Consider the following 23,859-nt stretch of genomic DNA (forward strand, 5'->3'; position numbering starts at 1 on the left):
ATCCAGGCGCAGTGAGTATTTGATGACCCCCTTTGCCGTTGCTCTTTTTCCCACTGCTGCGCCCTCTAGCGCAGCACATGTGGAGGATGAGCAGGCCTCTCAGGGCCCCTGGCCCATTTGCACATGTGACCACTGCGACCATGGTCCCCTACACCCGTGAGTGGCTGTTATACCGAGCTACACTACCTGTTATACTTAATATAACCATCTGGTTGTGACTGTTGCTGCACGCTTTAGTCACTAAAAAGTGCATCTCACTGCCTGTGAGCTAAGTGAATACGCATCAACCTTTTTTTGAAACTCAGGGAAGCAAGGAACTACACACACACTAATTTTGAAGGTGAATTATCTGTAAATTAAGTCTCTGTGATAATGTAGTTTGGATAAAGTATGTGTATTCTTTGGTGAAGCAGCTCTATTGCCTGCTATGGATACTGGGCTGTTATATTGATCTACATTGACTGTTATAGTGGGGTATTCTGGCATAGGGGTTTCGAAATACATATGAAGTGGAGCTGTTCAATGGTTAAAAAATTCTGGGTAGAAATAATTGTCTTTGGCTAGAAATATGTGGCACATAACTGTAATTTAACAATTGGGTCAGCCACATTGAGCATATTAGAAGCAGAAGAAAACAGTGCAATAATAGTATTAAAAGAAATCAGGACAATGATAGCTGGAAGCCTGTGTGCAGAGAAATAGATTTTAAAAAATGAACAGGAAATTTCAGACAGTCAGGGTAAATTCTGATTCTGAGAAATAAACACATCAAAGGTTAGAATATGGAAAAATACATGGCAAGTTCTGGCCAGGTGGGAGAGAGAAGAAGAAGAGAGATGGATGGAAGAAGGGATGAAAGTGGTGACTGCATGGAGAATGAGGAAATGATAGAGATTTTAGGATAAGTACTATGTTGAGTTTGGTTCTCTCTTTTTGTAAGATATTTCCCATTTGTTGATATTGTTATGCTGAAAGAACACCTTGATTAATTATTTTTGGCACAAGAAACTAAAGGCATAAACAAGAAACAACCAAACCGTGATGCAAACAGCCTAACAATGAATGGGTTGGGTATGAAACTTTTGTATTAACTATGCAGAGTTTGGTAAGAAAAAAAATAGGATAGTAGATAGGAAAATGTAAAAACAAATAATTGTTCTAGCCAAAAGCCAACCACCAAGAGGGATCAGTAGTTTGACACTGGGAGGGAGGCTCTCCAAAGAATGTATAAAAGGATTAAAAAGATGAACATTTTTTACATATTTCGTGTATCATTCCAATTTGCTACATGTAACTTAATCTATGGACTTCTAGATCTAAAAACAATGACCAGTATGGAAAAATAATACTATTTTGGAGGGTGTGGTCAGAAGCTAATGGCATGAGGCAGCAAGTGAGGAAAGCTCCAGAACCGAAATCCATTAACCTATTTTTTACTGGAACCTGATGCACCACTAAACATTCTAGTATATTCACCTTCCGAGCATTGTCACACCTGGAGGTCTCCTGTGTGAATACTCAATCTGCTTCAGAAGCCGCAGCCAAATTTGAGACATTCCAGCGGCAAGATGGTGCTGATGCATGACCAGGGTAGGGCCCTATTTGAGCCGACCTTATTAATCACCGTAACAGAAGCTATGACACCCAATTGGAGTTACAAGGCCACAGCTTTATTACAGTATTAACATTATACATTCGATGAGCTGTGACAAAAACACTGAAATAAAAAGGGGGAGAAAACATATTACAATAACAAACATATCTCCATTAAACAGATGGCGGGGCGCTTGAGCGCTCTGCAGGTCCCTTGACAATGCCCTCACGTGCCGGCCACCAGCCTTCGGCTTACATTATCACATTATACCACCACTCCTCACTCCATTATTGCATTATCCATTATTGCCATTATCCATTATCATATATATTCCATTATGGGATCCTCATTCGGCGCATTAATTGGTTATGCCAGCTCGGTGGGAAATACTTTCTCGATGTCCAAAGATACGGCATTGTCAAGGACCCGCCACAGCATTTGTCCTTGCCATCTCAAGGACGAATGCCCGCCCACACGCAGAGCGCTGCCTCGAGAGCCTCTCTCAGGCCATATAATAAGATGCTGTTGCCCAGGTCGTTTAAGTGCACTCCATCCCTTTCTAGGTGCCCTGCCGGCTTTTCGAGCAGTGTGGGCCCTTTGGTCAGTCTTTGACCTGGGGATGTGCACACACAAGCTGCCTTGAGACAGTGAGATACCCTCCCGTTGTACCCCCCCCCCCTCTACTTCTATTGGGGCCTACCAGCTCCCCCAACCTTAGAGCTCCATGGAAGGCTAATGCAAAAGCCAGTTGAAACAGATGAACTTTGTGTTCACTGCGGCAATATACCTTCAGTGCACCCAGTAGTTCAATCAGCAGTGCCAGCGTGATGGCCCAATCATTTTTTTCCATTCTTTTCGCCAGGGCCGAGGCCCTGTCGCAGGATGCATAGCGTACCGCCGCTAAGTCTGGGTCGATCCCGTCGCTTACCGATGTGCCCATGGGTGCGATAGGTGATGGGTAAGGCGATATTTACCTGCCTTTTTTTTGAGGACCACGCCTAGGGGTGAGATGTGTAGATTGGGTATGGGTGGGTGCTGAAAGGGGGCCTGCCATCCTTTCCATGGCTAGCTCCTTGTCAAGTTTCTGTGCCACCACCTCTGGGAATTGGTGAGCGGATTTCAAATTTTTGCGTTTGCCGGTTGAGTAGGCCGATTTGCATGGCATTGTAAACCCCTCTCGAAAGCCATATGCTAGAAGGTCGGCCTGCTCCATATTGGGGTACCTATCTAGCCATGGGGCCATCGCCCTGACATTAACTGGCGTGACCCCCTTTCACAGTTCCTTGCTCTGTCTTGGTTCCCTGTGTGTTTTTGTTTCTTTTGAAACAATTAGCCCCTGGGTGCCCGCTGGCCCCGCAGGCCGCGCAATCGTGCTTATATCTGCATGTAGTTCCCCGCTCGCAGGTATCATTGTTGTAGTTCCAGCATAAACCTTTTTTTCTGCTGGGCCAGCGAGGCATCTGGCCCGCCGTCCGCTGCTTGAAAGGGGGTGTTGTGGCCCCCCTTGTACCCGCTACCGTACTCCGGCTTGGCTGGGCTACTCAGCGACATCCATAGCATGATGTACCTGTGTTCCCAAGTCAAGGATGGTCTGACTGCCATTTTTTGCCGGAACTGTTCATCATAGAGCAGCCAGGCCTTCCCTCCATACTTGTGATATGCCTTCCCGATGCCATCTAGGTAACAAAACATCGCTGCGCACTGCTCTGGGGTCTTTTCTCCCACTATGCTGGCGAAGATGTGAAAAGCTCTCGACCAATTGGGGAATGTCCTAGGTATCAATCTATACATCCGCCTTTGGTCGTCCTCCTCCTTGCGGTGCTCCTTGCCCCTTTCCCATTTTTCTATGTTGTAACTATCTAGCGGGAGCACCGTGAATATGTATATGTACTGACCTTTCCAAATTTTTTCCTTTGTTTCCTCTGATACATGGAACCCCAATGGACCCACGAAACAGACATAGGTGTTGCTCTTGCCCGAATCGGCCACTCGGGGTGGCCGTTCAGATTTCTCGGTCGCTCCCACCTCTGGGGTTGCTACTAGAGATGTCGTGAACCTCCGATTTTCGGTCCGCGAACCGGGTTCGCGAACTTCCGCGGAAGGTTTGGTTCGCGGAGAAGTTCAATGGGGAGGCGAACTTTGAAAAATAGAAAAAATTATGCTGGCCACAAAAGTGATGGAAAAGATGTTTCAAGGGGTCTAACACCTGGAGGGGGGCATGGCGGAGTGGGATACATGCCAAAAGTCCCGGGGAAAAATCTGGATGTGACGCAAAGCAGCGTTTTAAGGGCAGAAATCACATTGAATGCTAAATTGCAGGCCTAACGTGCTTTAAAACATCTTGCATGCGTATACATCAATCAGGGAGTGTAATTAGAGTACTGCTTCACACTGACACACCAAACTCACTGTGTAACGCACCACAAACAGCTGTTTGTGTAGTGACGGCCATGCTGGACTACTGCGCAACATGGCGAGATTGCTCTTCCTCACTCAGTGATGTCAGGTAATGTGTGACTTCCTTCTCAACTTTCTGTTATAAACTGTTCTTATCACCTTGCTTCGACACCATCGTCTCACAGACTGTGAGATCACTTGACTCTCCACACAGCAAACAGTAGATAGACTTTCTCAGGCTTCTTCAATGTTTACGTTATTTATTCAGGACTACAGAAATACAGATAGATACATTCATCATATCCTAGCCATGCCAATCTTCATGTTGCATTACAAGCTCGTGATTAGACTCCCTACTGAAGTCACTCAGGCACTTCTTGCTAACCTACGTTCCACTAAACTACCTATGTACAGCAGACATTAGATCAGATTACATAAGGGAAGAACATGCTTAGAGGTCCCAGTCGGCCTTGCGAGCTAGTGCGGAAGGAAGAAGCAGAAGTGCCTTCTCCATCGCTCGCTCCAGATTTAATACCAACTAGGAAAGAGTTAAATATGACATCATCTTCGCCACCCCCTATATCAGTCTATTGGTGGACCCACTCGTGGTGTCATCATACCCGCCTACTCGATTAATAATCAATGAGACATTTGACATACATGCAGGAACGTGGATATTTACAAAACATGGCTGATGTTTATTGTTCCATGTCCAGGTCAGGGAGACCTGCGGCCTTGTTCAGAACAGCTTCTTGGTATGTTCTAGTTCTGCTGACAGAACTGCAGATTTTCTCTCTTCAGAGAAAATCCCCTTAAAGGACAGGTCTGCTCATCAAGCCTTTTTGACTAACTCAGTCCAAATAACTGAGGCCTACTTAAATTATAACAATCCCCCCTAAAAAGGCTTGATCCGCAGATCCCCACTTCTGAACCTAACCCGTACCTGGTTTCTTTTCTTTAGATTTCACTTTTCGATGTTCGTGCTCACACAACTTCTCTGCTCTAGGCTGTTACCCCTGGAAGAGAGAGAGAGCAAGACCTCTTGGAGTCTTGGTCTTCCTGTAACCAGGCTCTCTGGGGAGGCCCTACTTCTAAGTCCCTCAATACCACATGCTCAGCATTTGCGTCACTTGCGTATCACTCACAAACTTGCATGACCACAGAAAAGTGAAACTCGTTTGTTTGTTACTCGATGGAGCAGTGCCAGGTGCCTTCTAAAAGAGCGCCTTTATACAATCAGCTCCATCACAGGTACTACTAAACCTATACCCGTAACCCTGTAGATCCCTTAATTTAAACTATTGGTTCAGTAGATTGTTTATGAGGCACCAATCTCTGGACCAGGTTAATTTATTTTACGTAATTTTAACCCGCAACCTCACCTGGACCATGATGCCTAAAGTTGTCATCCCCATCCAGACGACCAGTGGGTGTAGAAAGAACTTTGGAACTGCAGATGCCCCGTCCGAGTGTCCCTGGAACATCACCGGAACCTTTGTCCACCAGGGCAGACTGGAACTCACCTGCTCATTTTTGTGTTCTACCTCGTGAAGATCACCTGTATCATGGTGAAATCTTACCTCTAACTTAGTGTACTGTTTGTTTAACCTTTGTAACAAAATGTGGTCGTCTTGAATCAACACCTGTTCCCCTTTGTCCCATGTCATGTTCTCTTTCAGGACGGGAACTACCCGTGAAACTTTGCACTTTAGAGTTCTCTTAACAATTTGAGAACCAACGTCATCCAACCTGGATGACTGGATCCATATGGGATCTCCGCTCCCACAATATGTTCCCCTTGGAAACTCCCCCTTATCGGAACAATTATGAGAATTTACCTTGAATGTATCATTAGAACTTATGTTAAAAAACCAAACCTTTCCTTCAGCCACCGGAACTATCGGTTGGGCTTCAGGGTGGATCTTTTGAATGGTAGTCTCGCATTCTGCGTTATTGAGCCTGCAGGCTTCTTCACTAAATTTGACTTGCCCCGGCCAACGCAGGTACTTCTGCAAGAATTGCCCGCATGAGGACAACTCTACTTGCTTCACCTCCCCGTCTAGCACCAAAAAAGGTTGACCTCTCAGGTCCTGGTGTAAGACACGGGTTAAGGTGGGAACTAAGGAAGTAGCGGTGCCTAAAGGAATGTTGCACCGTTTCCATTTGTTCACCCAAACATCTCGAAGCTGCCATGCAAAAGATCCTTCTCCAGAAAAATTAATATACCTCCCCTTGTCCAATCTCTCGCTGACAAAATATGTCCCCAGCTGTCCTGATTGGACCTCTTCCCCCCTTATCTCCTGAGGCACACTATGTACCTGAGGTCGGGAAGATTGTACTCTCTGCAATCGTTCGATTAAGAGTACCTCTTCACTTACCCAACTATCATGAGAATAAGCTGTTGCATATGGACTGTGTAATATCGTCCCCTGTTGTGACCCGTGTGGTGTGAATGGGGTTCCCTGTGTGGGCTTTCCCTCCCCCGGGACCGCTCTCCCCACCCTCTTTGTCACCTGGAAATGTGGCTTGATCTCGATTTTTACTTCTTGTTTCGAGAACCACCCACCCTCGGCTTTCCAGCCTTTACGTGTGTAAAGTTGTTTCAGAGGCACTCTCTGTTGGTAGCTCCAGAGTGTGATGTTGTCCCCCGCGTCTCTCCGGCAGGAGAATTGACGCCTCCTACTCGTTCCTCTCCAATCTGGAACCATCTCACTCTGCATAACCAAGACAAGGTACCCCTGAATCACACACTCCACCTTTTGCACGTACCCATTGTACTGCAATGTACCTTTTAACAAACCTTTGGATCGGTGCGTCGATTCTGGGAGTGTGGTATTAAATAGCAGATTTACATTGCCATTCAATCCCCACTGCCCGCACACCTGACCCTTCAGACCTTTCACCCACATTGTGCCATGAAATTTGTTTTCTCCTGCTCTTTCCCTCCATCCCTGCTTGGTCCATCTGTGCCAATCAGAGGGAGGTGTGAAAGGATCAGTACCTTTGTCACCCAACATTAACATGCTTGGGCCTTGCATTCTCATTAACCCCTTATTATACATGAGAATGTCCTCTCTTCGTTCTCCTAGGATGGAATGGCAACCTAGGATCACCATCAGCATGGTACTCTTCATTATAAAAGCACCACCTTGGGAAAGAAAAACATTAGCACTTTGCATTATGCTTTGCTTAGACAGTTTTGTTAGTCTCTTTCCGATCTCCGAAATCTCGTGTTTTAGTCTCTTTCCAATTTCAGGAATCTCGTGTTTTAGTCTCTTTCCGATTTCAGGTATCTCGTGTTTTAGTCTCTTTCCGATTTCAGGAATCTCGTGTTCCTCCAAGCTTAGATTGGCATCTGGAACCTTTCGCTTATCCGACTGATATCTCCATCCTTGCTGCCAGCACTGCAGCTGTCTCCATTCCATATTGCCAAACACCTGAAATCGAAATACAAACAAATCAATTCTTATTAACCTCCTTGCCGGTTATCCCGAGCTCAGCTCGGGGTAACCTGCGCAGGAGGATATCTCAGGCCCCGCTGGGCCGATTTGCATAATTTTTTTTTGTTACAAGCAGCTAGCACTTTGCTAGCTGCTTGTAACTTCCGATCGCCACCGATCCGCCGCAATCCGCCGCGCCGAGTCGCTCCCCCCCGCCCCAGAGCCCTGCGCTGCCTGGCCAATCAGTGCCAGGCAGCATTGAGGGGCGGATCGGGATTCCCTATGACGTCCCGACGTCCATGACGTCGGTGACGTCATCCCGCCCCGTCGCCATGGCGACCGGGGAAGCCCTGCAGGAAATCCCGTTCTCAACGGGATTCCCTGCATACTCTGATCGCCGAAGGCGATCGGAGTGGGTGGGGGGATGCCGCCGCTTAGCGGCTATCATGTAGCGAGCCCTTGGCTCGCTACATGATTAAAAAAAAAAAAAAATTAAAAAAATGTACGGCGCTGCCTCCTTGCCGGATTTTTTAGACCGGCAAGGAGGTTAATGATTTGGGATTCGCCCTGCGGCTTGTACTCTTTACCCTTTAAAATGATCAATATATACCGTAATTGATCTCGTTGTTTTATGGTTCTCATGAACTCTGTTTACTCTTATTGGTAGATTGGAGTTAAACTTCACCCCCCTACCTCAGTACTATCCTCAGTACTTACCTGTTTAAAATATGCTCCCGTGGACTTCACCTTTGGAAGCTCTCACCTCATTGCAGCTCACTCCACATCCCCCCTTATCTGTCCATGCGCGGCCGTCGCATGCACAGATTACGGATGCCACACCTGATGCTGCTTTGCAGGTGAGCCTGCAATGCTCTTACTCATTATCGCATTTACTTATCTAGAACTTCCTCGCGATACCAGCTCTGCTAGAAGTTCTGTGTGTTGTACCCTCTGATCAATGTTTGCCGTGCCACTACCCCCAGACCTCACAAAAAACGGCTGCCTCCCTGTAGGAAGGAGCACTTTGCACTTAAACTACACAGGGTGCAGGGCTAAGCATACCAGCGTCACATGCCTGTATGCAGATCCCTGAATGCCCACATGGAAGGTAGTCACATGGAAAACAGCGTACTGATACACTATCACTCTGTAAACGGCAATTTTATCATCTGTATAATTGCCCCATGAACTGCTGTCAGTCCTTGTTTTTTGTGCTACAATTGATAGGAGCTGGAAAAAACATATTTGACCAATCAGTGGACGAAAAAAAAACGCACAAAAAAAAACAGCCCCAGCCCAGCATAGACCACTCAGTCAAGCTCTGGCCCTGTCCACGACAAAAACCGGAAAAAAACGTTACCGCTCTGCAGAAGCGGCGACGGAAACCCGAATTGGTCAACTCCCTTTTTTCCAACTCCGGCACCCCCCTGATGCACTGTCCCCCCCTATACTCTATTGGGAACTCATGCTGCACCACCCATTAAGGTGCCCCACTTACAGGAATAATCCCATAAGCAACTCAGTACAGACCCTTTCCTGATCTGCACTGCTACGTGTGTCCCTGCACCTAGCTGGGAAACACTTCCTATTCTGGCATTCCTTTCCATGGACCCAGGGAAAAGCTCTGGGGAAATACTTTGAGAACCGAGACACACAGGAGAATGTCTCTGTATTTCTACCCCCCTTCCTTTCAGCTGCTCTGCCCGGAGCCGCGAGCACAGCCTGATGTGACGTGGATCCCCCAGCCCCTCCTCCCCCCCTGCCATGACGTGTGGGGGCCATGACTCTCGGGGGCGGGCTCTCTCCACTGCCGCCATTTTGAGTCCTGGACTGCCAGCTAAGATGGCTGCTCCCATAGCAGCCTCTGGTTCCTATATCTTAGGAGAGAAAACAAACCTCACACAGACCAAACATTTTGTGCATAATTACAAAGCATCTATCCACAATGCAGAGTAAAAAAAAAAATCGTACATTCCTGGATGTCCGTAAAAACCTAAGGAGAAATCCTTGGGACGTGGAAACCTCCCTCTCTCCACAACTCATCTGCAGCTTATCTCAGCCATAACTCAGAACTATTACAGCACTATTACTGAGACGAACAACAGACGAGCTGGCTGAACAACATAACAGATGCAGATATTTACAAGCATGTTAGCAACTCTGACTGGAAACGCACGGAGAAAAAATAAACAAAAACCTCACCCATTATCTCAGCTGTCACTATGCAAACTTACACAGCTACCCAGAGACAAGGGCTGTCCACCCAGCTCCCCGAAAAGAAAAGAAAAGAAAAAAACAGCTCACCGAGAGAAAACTTACTTCTGAGTTCTACAACTGTTCTCTCCTGTCTACTCTGCTACCTCTCTCCCCTGTCCACCACTAACACTGTTGGTTTCCCTCTGCCGCGGGGGACCCCCCCCCCCCCTTATCTATCATCCTGCCCAGTCTCTGGACAGGGAGAGAAAAACAAAACAAAACCCAGAGAGAGAGAAAACAAAACATCTGCCACACAGGAACATCGAATCCTAAGAAACAATCAAAGCGCATAAACTCTGAAAACACATTCTGTATTTACATCGGAGCTGCACCTCTCCTCACCGCAGCCTCCACACTGCAATTAACACAGAATATACACATTAACACATTATCCTCTCCTTGTTATAACACCAATAACGCCATATAACAACGTCAAACAAACTTGCCTAAGCAGCAGATTCTTGGCAATAAACCAGCATTCCCGCAACTTCACCTGCGAAACTTCCATGGACTCCGGAACGTTCTGAGCGTTTAATCACCGTCATCTCCGTCCCCACACAGGACTGGCTCAGTGGATCGACATCTCCCACAGCGAGTTGCAAGCTGGCCCCGGAGTGTCCCGTTCGACCCATATTTCGGCTGGTGACCACAGTGCACAATGCAGTCACAGTGTAACGTCCAAGAGTTTCGCCGCTGATTTCTCGAATTGCTGCCGTGTGCTTGGCTCCCGCACACACTCACACCAGCTTATCAGTATCAGCTTGATAAGCTTTACAGTCTATTCCGCTTGTTTTGCTGTGGAATATCTTGAAACCATTTTCGGCCCCGGCCCCGTCTGCCTGTTTTGCTAGGCAGGGAAGGATTTCAGGCACCACTGTTATAAACTGTTCTTATCACCTTGCTTCGACACCATCGTCTCACAGACTGTGAGATCACTTGACTCTCCACACAGCAAACAGTAGATAGACTTTCTCAGGCTTCTTCAATGTTTACGTTATTTATTCAGGACTACAGAAATACAGATAGATACATTCATCAATCCTAGCCATGCCAATCTTCATGTTGCATTACAAGCTCGTGATTAGACTCCCTACTGAAGTCACTCAGGCACTTCTTGCTAACCTACGTTCCACTAAACTACCTATGTACAGCAGACATTAGATCAGATTACATAAGGGAAGAACATGCTTAGAGGTCCCAGTCGGCCTTGCGAGCTAGTGCGGAAGGAAGAAGCAGAAGTGCCTTCTCCATCGCTCGCTCCAGATTTAATACCGACTAGGAAAGAGTTAAATATGACATCATCTTCGCCACCCCCTATATCAGTCTATTGGTGGACCCACTCGTGGTGTCATCATACCCGCCTACTCGATTAATAATCAATGCAGGAACGTGGATATTTACAAAACATGGCTGATGTTTATTGTTCCATGTCCAGGTCAGGGAGACCTGCGGCCTTGTTCAGAACAGCTTCTTGGTATGTTCTAGTTCTGCTGACAGAACTGCAGATTTTCTCTCTTCAGAGAAAATCCCCTTAAAGGACAGGTCTGCTCATCAAGCCTTTTTGACTAACTCAGTCCAAATAACTGAGGCCTACTTAAATTATAACACTTTCCATGGCATTGTTAAAAAGCTTACGTTTAGTTTTTAAATTACATTTTCTTCTTGCTGTGTACTTGTTCAGTACCGCTACAATGAGAATCCTGTGGAGGCGGGCAAGTCTGCCATTGCGACCCTGGGTAATGGCCGGGGAATGAGGGGTTTGAATTCGGTGTGGAGCCTGAGCAACGGCTACCACTACACATCCAAGGAGGGCAGCGGGCAGGCATGCACGTCCGCCCGCCCTGAGGTAGTGACCAAAAATAACAATACAGGAGGAGGACTTTCGAGGCCCTGCTGTGTATTTGAACTGAATGTACTTTAAATCCTTTAACGAGAACCAGTTATGGCGGGCAAAGATGACACCACATTCCTTTCACGAGAATCATATGGAGGCGGGCAAGTCTGCCATTTGTGACCCCGGGTAATGGCCGGGGAATGAGGGATGGAATCCGGTATGGAGCCTGAGAAACGGCTACCACTACACATCCAAGGAGGGCAGCAGGCAGGCATGCACGCCCGCCCCGAGGTAGTGACCAAAAAAGACCATACAGGAGGCGGACTTTCGAGGCCCTGTTGTGTATTTGAAATGAATTAACTTTAAATCCTTTAACGGGAATCCGTTATGGAGGGCAAGTCTGCCATTGTCACCACGGGGAATGAAGGTTGGATTCCCCTGCCCTGACCGTGCTTTGCAGACCAGGCATCTGTGGTCAGATGGACCCTTGAGCCAGCGGAAGACAAACCAAGTCGAAAGCATTTGCCAAGAATGTTTTACGGAGGGCAAGTTTTTTTGCCCTTTTTTTAAATTTTTTGAAAATGATAGATGGTTGTATTTTTAAATTGTTTAAAAGTGTATCCATTCAAGTGCAAGTTATGCACTGACTGCCAGGTATAATGTGCAGTCACAGATGCAGTGAAAGGTATGCAGTGACTGCAAACAGCCGTTTGTGTAGTGACGGCCATGCTGGACTGGTGCGCACCATGACGAGAGTGCAGGTGATGGTGGCTTTTCAGCCCATATGCTCGCCCGGCTGATGTAGCTGAATGACAGAACAGTGACTGTCCAGCTGATCAAATTTGGTCTGACCACAATGAAGCAACGACCTTATTATCTTTTGTGTGCCACCCCCACCCGAGACACTCAAATAGCCGGCGGTCATTGCTTCATTGTGATGCGCAAGCCCCTTCACCGCGGCAAGGTAATGATCACGAAGGGGGATGGGCACATGTACACGCACCAGAAAAATTAGTGTAGCAGCCGCTGCTAGCAGCGGCCTTAAAAATTCAGGAATCCGCCTAGAGTCCTGGACCCTGTTGGTGGTGGCGGAGAAGGTAGTCAAGCGGCCTGCAGGCAGAGATGCTGTGTGTGGGGACTGACTTAGTCTTCGGTCGTGCAGTAGCCCTCCGTGATCCATTCCTCATTCATTTTGATAAAGGTCAGGTACTGAACACTGTCGTGACTTAGGTGACTTCTCTTCTCAGTAACTATGCCTCCAGCTGCACTGAAGGTCCTTTCTGACAGGACGCTTGCGGCAGGGCAAGAGAGAAGTTGTATGGCAAATTGGGACAGCTGTGGCCACAGGTCAAGCCTGCGCAATCAGTAGTCCAAGGGTTCATCGTCGCTTTTCGCAGAGTCTACATCCACACTCAAGGCCAGGTAGTCAGCTACCTGCCAGTCCAAGCGTTGGTGGAGGGTGGATCCGGAAGGACTATGGCGAGGAGTTGGACTAAAGAACGTCCGCATGTCCGACATCACCCTGAGATCGCTGGAGCGTCCTGTTCTTGCCTGCGTGGACTTGGGAGGAGGAGGGTTACTGCCAGTGGTACCTTGATTGCGTTGTGCAGCCACATCACCCTTAAATGCATTGTAAAGCATCATTGACAGCTTGTTCTGCAAGTGCTGCATCCTTTCCGCCTTTTGTTGAGTTGCTAAGACGTCCGCCACTTTGTGCCTGTACCGAGGGTCTAGTAGCGTGGCCACCTAGTACAGGTCATTCGTCTTGAGTTTTTTGATACGGGGGTCCCTCAACAGGCTGGACAACATGAAAGAGGACATCTGCACAAAGCTGGATGCAGACGTACTCTCCATCTCCTCTTGCTCTTCCTCAGTGACGGGACACAACTCCTCTTCCTCCCCCCAGCCACGAACAATACCACGGGAACGTGGAGCAGCAGAAGCCCCCTGTGATGGCTGCCGCGGTTGTTCTCCTTCCGCCGCCTCTTCCTCCTCCACAGAAACACCTTCCTCATCATCACCATCATCAGAGTCTGACTCCTCTGCTTCCCCACATGACTCCTCTTCTTCCTCCTCATCCCCCCTCTGTGCTGCCGCCGGTGTTGTGGAAACATCGGGTTCGTGTGTAAATGGCTCCCACGACTCCTGCTGCCCTAACTCTTCTTGTTCACGCTCCTCCACAGCTGTATCCACCACTCTACGCATGGCACGCTCCAGGAAGTAGGCGTAGGGCAGGGCTGCCCACACTTTTTCGGCTCGCGAGCTACTTTAAAATTTGCCGAGGCCAGGAGATCTACCAACGTCTAAGCACGCCCCCCTCCCCCCGCATAGGTTAGCCAGGTATATGTGCCTGCAGCAAAGGTTACGTGCCCTCAGTGTAGGTTAGCCAGGTATATGGGCCCTCAGTGTAGGTTAGCCAGGTATATGGGCCCCCAGTGTAGGTTAGCCAGGTATATGGGCCCCCAGTGTAGGTTAGCCAGGTATATGAGCCCCCAGTGTAGGTTAGCCAGGTATATGGGCCCCCAGTGTAGGTTAGCCAGGTATATGGGCCCTCAGTGTAGGTTAGCCAGGTATATGGGCCCCCAGTGTAGGTTAGCCGGGTGTATGGGCCCTCAGTGTAGTTAGTCGGGTGTATGGGCCCTCAGTGTAGTTAGCCGGGTGTATGGGCCCTCAGTGTAGTTAGCCGGGTGTATGGGCCCTCAGTGTAGTTAGCCGGGTGTATGGGCCCCCAGTGTAGGCTAGCCAGGTATATGTACCTGCAGGCAGTCAGAGGAGAAGAGGCGGCGAGGAGAGACTCTGGCAGGCCAATGGGATGCAGGGGAGAAGCGGCGGCGAAGAGAGAGGCGGCGCGGCCTCTACGTCATGGCTGGGGGCGGCGCCGGGTACGTTACAAGCACGCACGTTGCAGGCTGCCCGTCGCCGCCCCCGGCCATGACGTAGCGGCCGTGCCGCCTCTCTCCTCCCTCTCTCCTCGCATGCATCCTTACTGGCCAGCAGCTAAACACGAGCTGCTGGCCGCAACAAATTTTACGAGACGCGGCCGAGAGGCCGCGATCTACCAAGAAGGCGGTCGCGATCTACCGGTAGATCGCGATCGACCTATTGGGCAGCCCTGGCGTAGGGGATCAAGTCGCTGATGGTGCCCTCATCGTGACTCACCAGTTTGGTCACCTCCTCAAAGGGCTCCATGACCCTGCATGCATTTCGCATCAGTGTCCAGTTGTTGGGCCACAACATCCCCATCCTCCCAGATTGTGTCCTTGTACTGTAATGATACAGGTACTGGGTGACGGCTTTCTCCTGGTCTAGCAGGCGAGAGAACATCAGCAGGGTGGAATTCCAGCGAGTCAGGCTATCGCAAATCAGGCGTCTCACCGGCAAGTTGTTTCTACACTGAATGTCCGCAAAGCGTGCCATGGCCTTGTAAGAGCGCCTGAAATGCCCACACAACTTCCTGGCCTGCTTCAGGACGTCCTCTAAGCCTGGGTACTTGGACACAAATCTTTGCACGACCAGATTAAGCACATGTGCCATGCAGGGTATGTGTGTCAGCTTTCCCAAATTCAACGCAGCAATGAGATTGCTGCCGTTGTCACACACCACGTTGCCGATCTCAAGCTTGTGCGGGGTCAGCCTTTGCTTCACCTGTTTGTTAAGAGCAGCCAGGAGAGCTGCTCCAGTGTGACTCTCCGCTTTCAGCCAAGACATGTCCAACACTGCATGACACCGTCGCACCTGGCATGCAGCATAGGCCCTGGGGTGCTGGGCTGTGTAGCTGGAGAGGAGATGGCGGCACCAGCCAAGGAGGAGGAGGAGGAGGAGGATGACGACAGCGAATCGGTGATAGCAGGTGGAGAGGAGGTGGCTGGAGGCCTGCCTGCAAGCCGTGGAGGTGTGACAAGTCGGTCCTGTGCGCAGCCACGTACTCCCTGCTTGCTGCCATCGGTCACCAGGTTGACCCAATGGGCTGTGTATGTAATGTAGTGGCCCTGCCCGTGCTTGGCAGACCAGGCATCCGTGGTCAGGTGGACCCTTGACCCAACGCTGTGTGCCAGAGATGACACCACTTGCCTCTCAACTGCACGGTACAGTTTGGGTATGGCCTTTTGTGAAAAATAATTGCGGCCTGGTATCTTCCACTGCGGTGTACCAATGGCCACAAACTTCCAGAAAGCCTCCAACTCCACCAGCTTGTATGGTAATAGCTGGCGAGCTAATAGTTCCGCCACGCCAGCTGTCAGACGCCGGGCAAGAGGGTGACTGGCAGATATTTGCTTCTTCCGCTCAAATACTTCCTTCACGGACAGCTGGGTACTGCTGTGGGCAGAGGAGAAGGAACCGCTGAAGGGAAGAGGCGGTGTGGAGGAGGGTGGCTGTGAAGGTGCAAGGGAGAAAGTGGATGAAGACGATGCACCTGAAGGAGGAAGAGGAGAAGGAGGGTGGCTTGTCTTTTGAGGGGTGCTGCTTCTCCTCAGGTGTTCTTGCCATAGCTGTTTGTGCCTTCTCTCCAGGTGCCTTCATAAGGCACTTGTCCCTACGTGAGAGTTGGCCTTTCCACGGCTCAATTTTTGTTGGCAGAGACAACAGATGGCTTTGCTCCGATCTGAGACACACACGTGAAAAAATTTCCAAACCGCTGAACCCCCTGCGGTGATGGCGCTAGGGTGGCATCAGCATCTGACGTTGAAGGGCATGTTGGCTGGCTGGCCATAGCTGGTGATACATGGCGCCGGACACTGCCCCCAGCTGTTTCTGAGGACGAGCTCCCTCTGCTTCTATCATGGAGTCGTCTCCTCCTACTCCTCTCTGACTCCTCCTCTGAACTGTCCCCCTGGTCATCTCCTCTACCGGAAACATATGTGGTATCCGTATAATCGTCATCATAATCCTCCTGGCCAGCTTCGCTTTCCTCAGACACTTCCTCAAGTGCACCAACTTCAGGTGGTCCACCATCATCCCCATCCAAACACGTTACGTCCATACTATTGCCACCTAACTCAGACGTATGAGGTGGTGTACCTGCGCCTTCTTGTTGTTGTTGCAGTAGTGGCTGGGAATCAGTGATTTCACCACCACCACCAAATAACTCCTGTGAAGTGTCAAATGCAGCGGATGTGGTGCTTGTTGTAGCGCTGGTGGCTGCGGGAGTTGAGGTGTTCTGTGTTAAATACTCAATCACCTCCTCACGATTCGCTGGTGGCTGCGGGAGATGAGGTGTTCTGTGTTAAATACTCAATCACCTCCTCACGATTTTGGGAAGTGATGGCACGTGCCTTCTTCTGAGCACTGTATTTTGGGGCAGGTCTGCACGAAATCACAGCAACACCACCTCGCACAGCCACAGACCTTCCGGTGCCTGGTGGCCTTCCTCTGGGTCTGCCTCTACCTCTTCCTCTACCTGGTTTGTCCATTTTGTCCATCTCGGGGGTATGCTAGCTATATGCAGTGAGGTGGGTTCTCACTCAACACAACAGGTAGTTAAATGCAGTGAGCTGGGTTCACTGAACAGTAAAGGTACTTAAGATGCAGTGAGGTGGGTTCTCACTCAACACAACAGGTAGTTAGATGCAGTGAGGTGGCCAGGTGGGTTCTCACTCAACACAACAGGTAGTTAGATGCAGTGAGGTGGCCAGGTGGGTTCTCACTCAACACAACAGGTAGTTAGATGCAGTGAGCTGGGTTCACTCAACACAACGCTAGGTATATGCTGTGATGAGGTGGCTTAAGTAAATGAACAGGTACTAGGTAGTTAGATGCAGTGAGCTGGGTTCACTGAACAGTAAAGGTACTTAAGATGCAGTGAGGTGGGTTCTCACTCAACACAACAGGTAGTTAGATGCAGTGAGGTGGCCAGGTGGGTTCTCACTCAACACAACATGTATTTAGATGCACTGAGCTGGGTTCACTCAACACAACGCTAGGTATATGCAGTGATGAGGTGGGTTAAGTAAACACAACAGGTACTGGGTAGTTAGATGCAGTGAGCTGGGTTCACTGAACAGTAAAGGTACTTAAGACGCAGTGAGGTGGGTTCTCACTCAACACAACAGGTAGTTAGATGCAGTGAGGTGGCCAGGTGGGTTCACACTCAACACAACAGGTAGTTAGATGCAGTGAGCTGGGTTCACTCAACACAACGCTAGGTATATGCAGTGATGAGGTGGGTTAAGTAAACACAACAGGTACTGGGTAGTTAGATGCAGTGAGCTGGGTTCACTGAACAGTAAAGGTACTTAAGATGCAGTGAGGTGGGTTCTCACTCAACACAACAGGTAGTTAGATGCAGTGAGGTGGCCAGGTGGGTTGTCACTCAACACAACAGGTAGTTAGATGCAGTGAGCTGGGTTCACTCAACACAACGCTAGGTATATGCAGTGATGAGGTGGGTTAGGTAAACACAACAGGTACTGGGTAGTTAGATGCAGTGAACTGGGTTCACTGAACAGTAAAGGTACTTAAGATGCAGTGAGGTGGGTTCTCACTCAACACAACAGGTAGTTAGATGCAGTGAGCTGGGTTCACTCAACACAACGCTAGGTATATGCAGTGATGAGGTGGGTTAAGTAAACACAACAGGTACTGGGTAGTTAGATGCAGTGAGCTGGGTTCACTCAACACAAAGCTAGGTATATGCAGTGATGAGGTGGGTTAAGTAAACACAACAGGTACTGGGGTATATGCAGTACTGGGTAGTACAATGTGCAGCTCCCTGTCACACACACAGGTAGTCACTGAATGTGCTGGGCTGCTGGCAGTGGCACACACAATATCAATTAGCAAGGCTGTGCATGCAACAAAAGTGTCAGTTTGACACACAGAAAAAAAATGTATAGGTTGAGCTCTGAAAAGAGCTGTTGCTGGGTGCTTTAAAAGCAATAATAATCAGTCAGGAGAAAGCAAAGCAGCCTAGAACCTAACTAATCTGTCCCTAGAAGAACAAGTCTGCAGCAGCTGTCCCTAGTCTGTCTCTAGCAGGCACACGAGTGAGGCTAATGGCCGCCGCAGCCTGCGTTATATAAGGGGGGGGCTCCAGGGCTTAGTGTAGCCTGAATGGCTACAATGTGCCTGCTGACTGTGATGCAGAGGGTCAAAGTTGACCCTCATAGTGCATTATGGGGTGAATCGAACTTCCGCAAAAGTTCGCCTGGTGCAGGCGAACGCGAACCCCCTAAGTTCGCCTGGAACCGTTCGCCGGCGAACCGTTCGCTACATCGCTAGTTGCTACTACCGGCGGTTGACCATTCCCAACCTCTGGGACCAAGCCGTTCCCTTCTGCCTGTTTCGCGGGCCCTGCTTCCTCTCCCCCGCCCCAGGCCCCCACCTGGTGCATTGTTTCATTCGCCTTAATGGCATTTAAAATTTCCAGCATCAAAGTCCGCTGGTCCACATCCTGGGAAACAATATTAGCAGCTCTAGGCACGGGCATTTTATTAGCAGTTAATCCATTAATCTCACCTGCCCCGTTGTCCGATTCTGGAGGCGCCGCTGGTCCTTCCTTTCCATGTGGCCCCTGAGCTATCTGCTCCCTGGAGCCTTGGTGGGTGACTTGTGGGGGTAATAACAAAGAGGAGACCCCCCTCCGCCCAGTTATATTGCTGCCGGGCACCCTGTCGTTGCCATGTCGTCGCGTCCCCCGCAGCCTCTTGCTGTCCCCAACCTTCTTCCTGCTGGTCCCAGCCTTGTTCCTACTCATCCTCTTGCTCTCCCTCCCCCTCACTCTCCCCTCTTTCCTCCCCCGAACTCACCTCCCTGGTACTCCCTGCCAGCTGCTGCCGCCTTTTGGCCCCTACTGCCCCGCCTGGTCCCCTTGCCGTGCCGTGGCCCCCGACCTGGCTTCTAGTGGCCCCCCTGCTCACTGCTCCTGGCCCCTTCTGCTTCTCCCCGCCCCCTTGGCCCCTGCCCTGTGCTGTCCTGAATCTGTCTGCCCCCCTGTGCCCTCTGGTCAGTGGCTCATGTCTCCCCCTGGTGGCCCCCCATTCAGGGACCTGGCTGCGCGATAGCCCTTTTTCCTGGCCATCTTCTTGTGGAGCTGTTAAGTGGGAGCGGCTAACCAAAAATGAATTAAATTAGTACATAGCAAGGAAATGAGCAGCGCTACTTAACCTCCCTGGTGGTTTATTTATTTTGCCAGGGAGGCTGCAACGTGGTTTTTTTTTAATAAAAAAAAAATATTTCATGCAGCCAACTGAAAGTTGGCTGCATGAAAGCCCACTAGAGGGCGCTCCTGTTGCGTTCTTTCGATCGCCTCCGGCAATCGAAAGTAACAAGATAGGCCGCAATGAGCGGACTATCTTGTTTCGCTTTTGTCGAGCGGAGTGACGTCATGGACGTCAGTCGACGTCCTGACGTCAGAGCCGCCCGATCCAGCCTCTAGCGCCGGCCGGAACTGTTTGTTCCGGCTGCGCTGGGCTCGGGCAGGTGGGGGGACCCTCTTTCGCCGATGCACGCGGCGGATCGCCGCGGAGCGGCGGCGATCGGGCAGCACACGCGGCTGGCAAAGTGCCAGCTGCGTGTGCTGCTTTTTTCAGAATTGAAATCGGCCCAGCAGGGCCTGAGCGGCGACCTCCGGCGGCATACCCCGAGCTCAGCTCGGGATTACCGCCAAGGAGGTTAACCACTTCCTGACCGCCCCCAGCCGATGGGCGGCGGCAAAGTCCGGGCCCAAACGACCGCAATACGCCCATCGGCGGGGGCGACTGCGGGTGTTGCTATGCGGCGATCGCGTCATTCGTGACGCGATCAGCCGCCGGGGACTGGCTCCGTCCCCCGTTCGCTGTAACCCGCCGGCCGTTCGGAAGCGCTGGCGGGTTACTAGCACCCGGATCGCCGCATGAACTTGGTATAATAGGCTTTGTAATGTATACAAAGCCTATTATACTGGCTGCCTCCTGCCCTGGTGGTCCCAGTGTCCGAGGGACCACCAGGGCAGGCTGCAGCCACCCTAGTCTGCACCCAAGCACACTGATTCCCCCCCCTGCCCCCTGATCGCCCACAGCACCCCTCAGACACCCCCCTGCCAACCCCCCAGACCACTGTTTGCACCCAGTCACCCCCCTAATCACCCATCAATCACTCCCTGTCACTATCTGTCAACGCTATTTTTTTTTTTAGTCCCTAATCTGCCCCCTACTCCCTCCTGATCACCCCCCCCCACCCCTCAGATTCTCCCCAGACCCCCCCCCCCCCCGTGTACTGTATGCATCTATCCCCCTTGATCACCTGTCAATCACCTGTCAATTACCCGTCAATCACCCGTCAATCACCCCCTGTCACTGCCACCCATCAATCAGCCCCTAACCTGCCCCTTGCGGGCAATCTGATCACCCACCCACACCAATAGATCGCCCGCAGATCCGACATCAGATCACCTCCCAAGTGCAGTGTTTACATCTCTTCTCTCCTCTAAACACCCACTAATTACCCATCAATCACCCATCAATCACCCCCTATCACCACCTGTCACTGTTACCCATCAGATTAGACCCTAATCTGCCCCTTGCGGGCACCCAATCACCCGCCTACACGCTCAGATTGCCCTCAGACCACCCTTATCAATTCGCCAGTGCAATATTTACATCTGTCATTCCCTGTAATAACCCACTGATCACCTGTCAATCACCTATCAATCACCCATCAATCACCCCCTGTCACTGCCACCCATCAATCACCCCCTGTCACTGCCATACACCAATCAGCCCCTAACCTGCCCCTTGCGGGTAATCTAATCACCCACCCACACCAATAGATCACCCGCAGATCCGACATCAGATCACCTCCCAAGTGCAGTGTTTACATCTCTTCTCTCCTCTAAACACCAACTAATTACCCATCAATCACCCCCTATCACCACCTGTCACTGTTACCCATCAGATTAGACCCTAATCTGCCCCTTGCGGGCACCCAATCACAGTCCACACGCTTAGATTGCCCTCAGACCCCCCCCACCTTATCAATTCGCCAGTGCAATATTTACATCTGTTATTCCCTGTAATAACCCACTGATCACCTGTCAATCACCCATCAATCACCCATCAATCACCCCCTGTCACTGCCACCCATCAATCACCTCCTGTCACTGCCACCCATCAATCAGCCCCTAACCTGCCCCTTGCGGGCTATCTGATCACCCACCCACACCAATAGATCGCCCGCAGATCCGACATCAGATCAACTCCCAAGTGCAGTGTTTACATCTCTTCTCTCCTCTAAACACCCACTAATTACCCATCAATCACCCCCTATCACCACCTGTCACTGTTACCCATCAGATTTGACCCTAATCTGCCCCTTGCGGGCACCCAATCACCCGCCCACACCTCAGAACGCCCTCAGACCCCAGCCCTGATCACCTCGCTAGTGCATTGCTTGCATCTATTCCCCCCTCTAATCACACCTTGAGACACCCATCAATCACCTCCTGTCACCCCCTAGCACACCTACCCATCAGATCAGGCCCTAATTTGCCCCGTGTGGGCTCCTGATCACTCGGCCAAACCCTCAGATCCCCCTCAGACCCCCTTCCGATCACCTCCCCAGTGCATTGATTGCATCTATTTTCCCCTCTAACCGCCCCCTGAGACACCCATCAATCACCTCATGTCACTCCCCTAGCACTCCTATCCATCAGATCAGGCCCAATACATCCTGTCATCTAAGAGGCCACCCTGCTTATAACCGGTTCCACAAAATTTGCCCCCCCCCCCCCCATAGACCACCTGTCATCAAAATTTGCAGATGCTTATACCCCTGAACAGTCATTTTGAGAAATTTGGTTTCCAGACTACTCACAGTTTTGGGCCCGTAAAATGCCAGGGCAGTATAGGAACCCCACAAGTGACCCCATTTTAGAAAGAAGACACCCCAAGGTATTCTGTTAGGTGTATGATGAGTTCATAGAAGATTTTATTTTTTGTCAAAAGTTAGCGGAAATTGATATGTATTGTTTTTTTTTTCACAAAGTGTAATTTTCCGCTAACTTGTGACAAAAAAAAAATCTTCTATGAACTCACCATACTCCTAACAGAATACCTTGGGGTGTCTTCTTTCTAAAATGGGGTCACTTGTGGGGTTCCTATACTGCCCTGGCATTTTAGGGGCCCTAAACCGTGAGCAGTAGTCTAGAATCCGAATGCCTCAAAATGACCTGTGAATAGGACGTTAGGCCCCTTAGCGCACCTAGGTTGCAAAAAAGTGTCACACATGTGGTATCGCCGTACTCAGAGGAAGTAGTATATTGTGTTTTGGGGTGTATTTTTACACATACCCATGCTGGGTGAGAGAAATCTCTCTGTAAATGGACAATTGTGTGTACAAAAAAATCAAACAATTGTCATTTACAGAGATATTTCTCCCACCCAGCATGGGTATGTGTAAAAATACACCCCAAAACACATTATACTACTTCTTCTGAGTACGGCGGTACCACATGTGTGGCACTTTTTTGCACCCTAAGTGCGCTAAGGGGCCCAAAGTCCAATGAGTACCTTTAGGATTTCACAGGTCATTTTGCGACATTTGGTTTCAAGACTACAGCTCATGGTTTAGGGCCCCTAAAATGCCAGGGCAGTATAGGAACCCCACAAATAACCCCATTTTAGAAAGAAGACACCCCAAGGTATTCCGTTAGGAGTATGGTGAGTTCATAGAAGATTTTATTTTTTGTCACAAGTTAGTGGAAAATGACACTTTGTGAAAAAAAAACAATTAAAATCAATTTCCGCTAACTTGTGACAAAAAAAAAATCTTCCTAACAGAATACCTTGGGGTGTCTTGTTTCTAAAATGGGGTAATTTGTGGGGTTCCTATACTGTCCTGGCATGTTAGGGGCCCTAAACCGTGAGGAGTAGTCTTGAAACGAAATTTCTCAAAATGACCTGTGAAATCCTAAAGGTACTCATTGGACTTTGGGCCCCTTAGCGCAGTTAGGGTGCAAAAAAGTGCCACACATGTGGTATCGCCGTACTCAAGAGAAGTAGTATAATGTGTTTTGGGGTGTATTTTTCCACATACCCATGCTGAGTGGGAGAAATGTCTCTATAAATAGACAATTGTGTGTAAAAAAAATAAAACAATTGTCATTTACGGAGATATTTCTCCCACCCAGCATGGGTATGTGTAAAAATACACCCCAAAACACATTATACTACTTCTCCTGTGTACGGCGATACCGGGGTGCTTACAATTAGGTAGCCCCCAAAATGCCAGGACAGTGAACACACCCCACAAATGACCCCATTTTGGAAAGTAGACACTTCAAGGTATTCAGAGAGGAGCATAGTGAGTCCGTGGCAGATTTAATTTTTTTTTGTCACAAGTTAGAAGAAATGGAAACTTTTTTT

General features: G+C 49.6%; 1 protein-coding gene across 2 annotated transcripts in view; it reads left to right on the forward strand.

Annotated features, from left to right (window-relative positions):
* The window catches only part of LOC137532767 (sodium- and chloride-dependent GABA transporter 1), a 388,606-nt gene that overhangs the window by 269,646 nt on the left and 95,101 nt on the right, over positions 1 to 23,859 (forward strand). The gene's annotated exons all lie outside the window — the stretch shown is intronic.

This window comes from Hyperolius riggenbachi, chromosome 9 (assembly GCF_040937935.1).
Source record: "Hyperolius riggenbachi isolate aHypRig1 chromosome 9, aHypRig1.pri, whole genome shotgun sequence".
Classification (NCBI taxonomy): Eukaryota; Metazoa; Chordata; class Amphibia; order Anura; family Hyperoliidae; genus Hyperolius; species Hyperolius riggenbachi.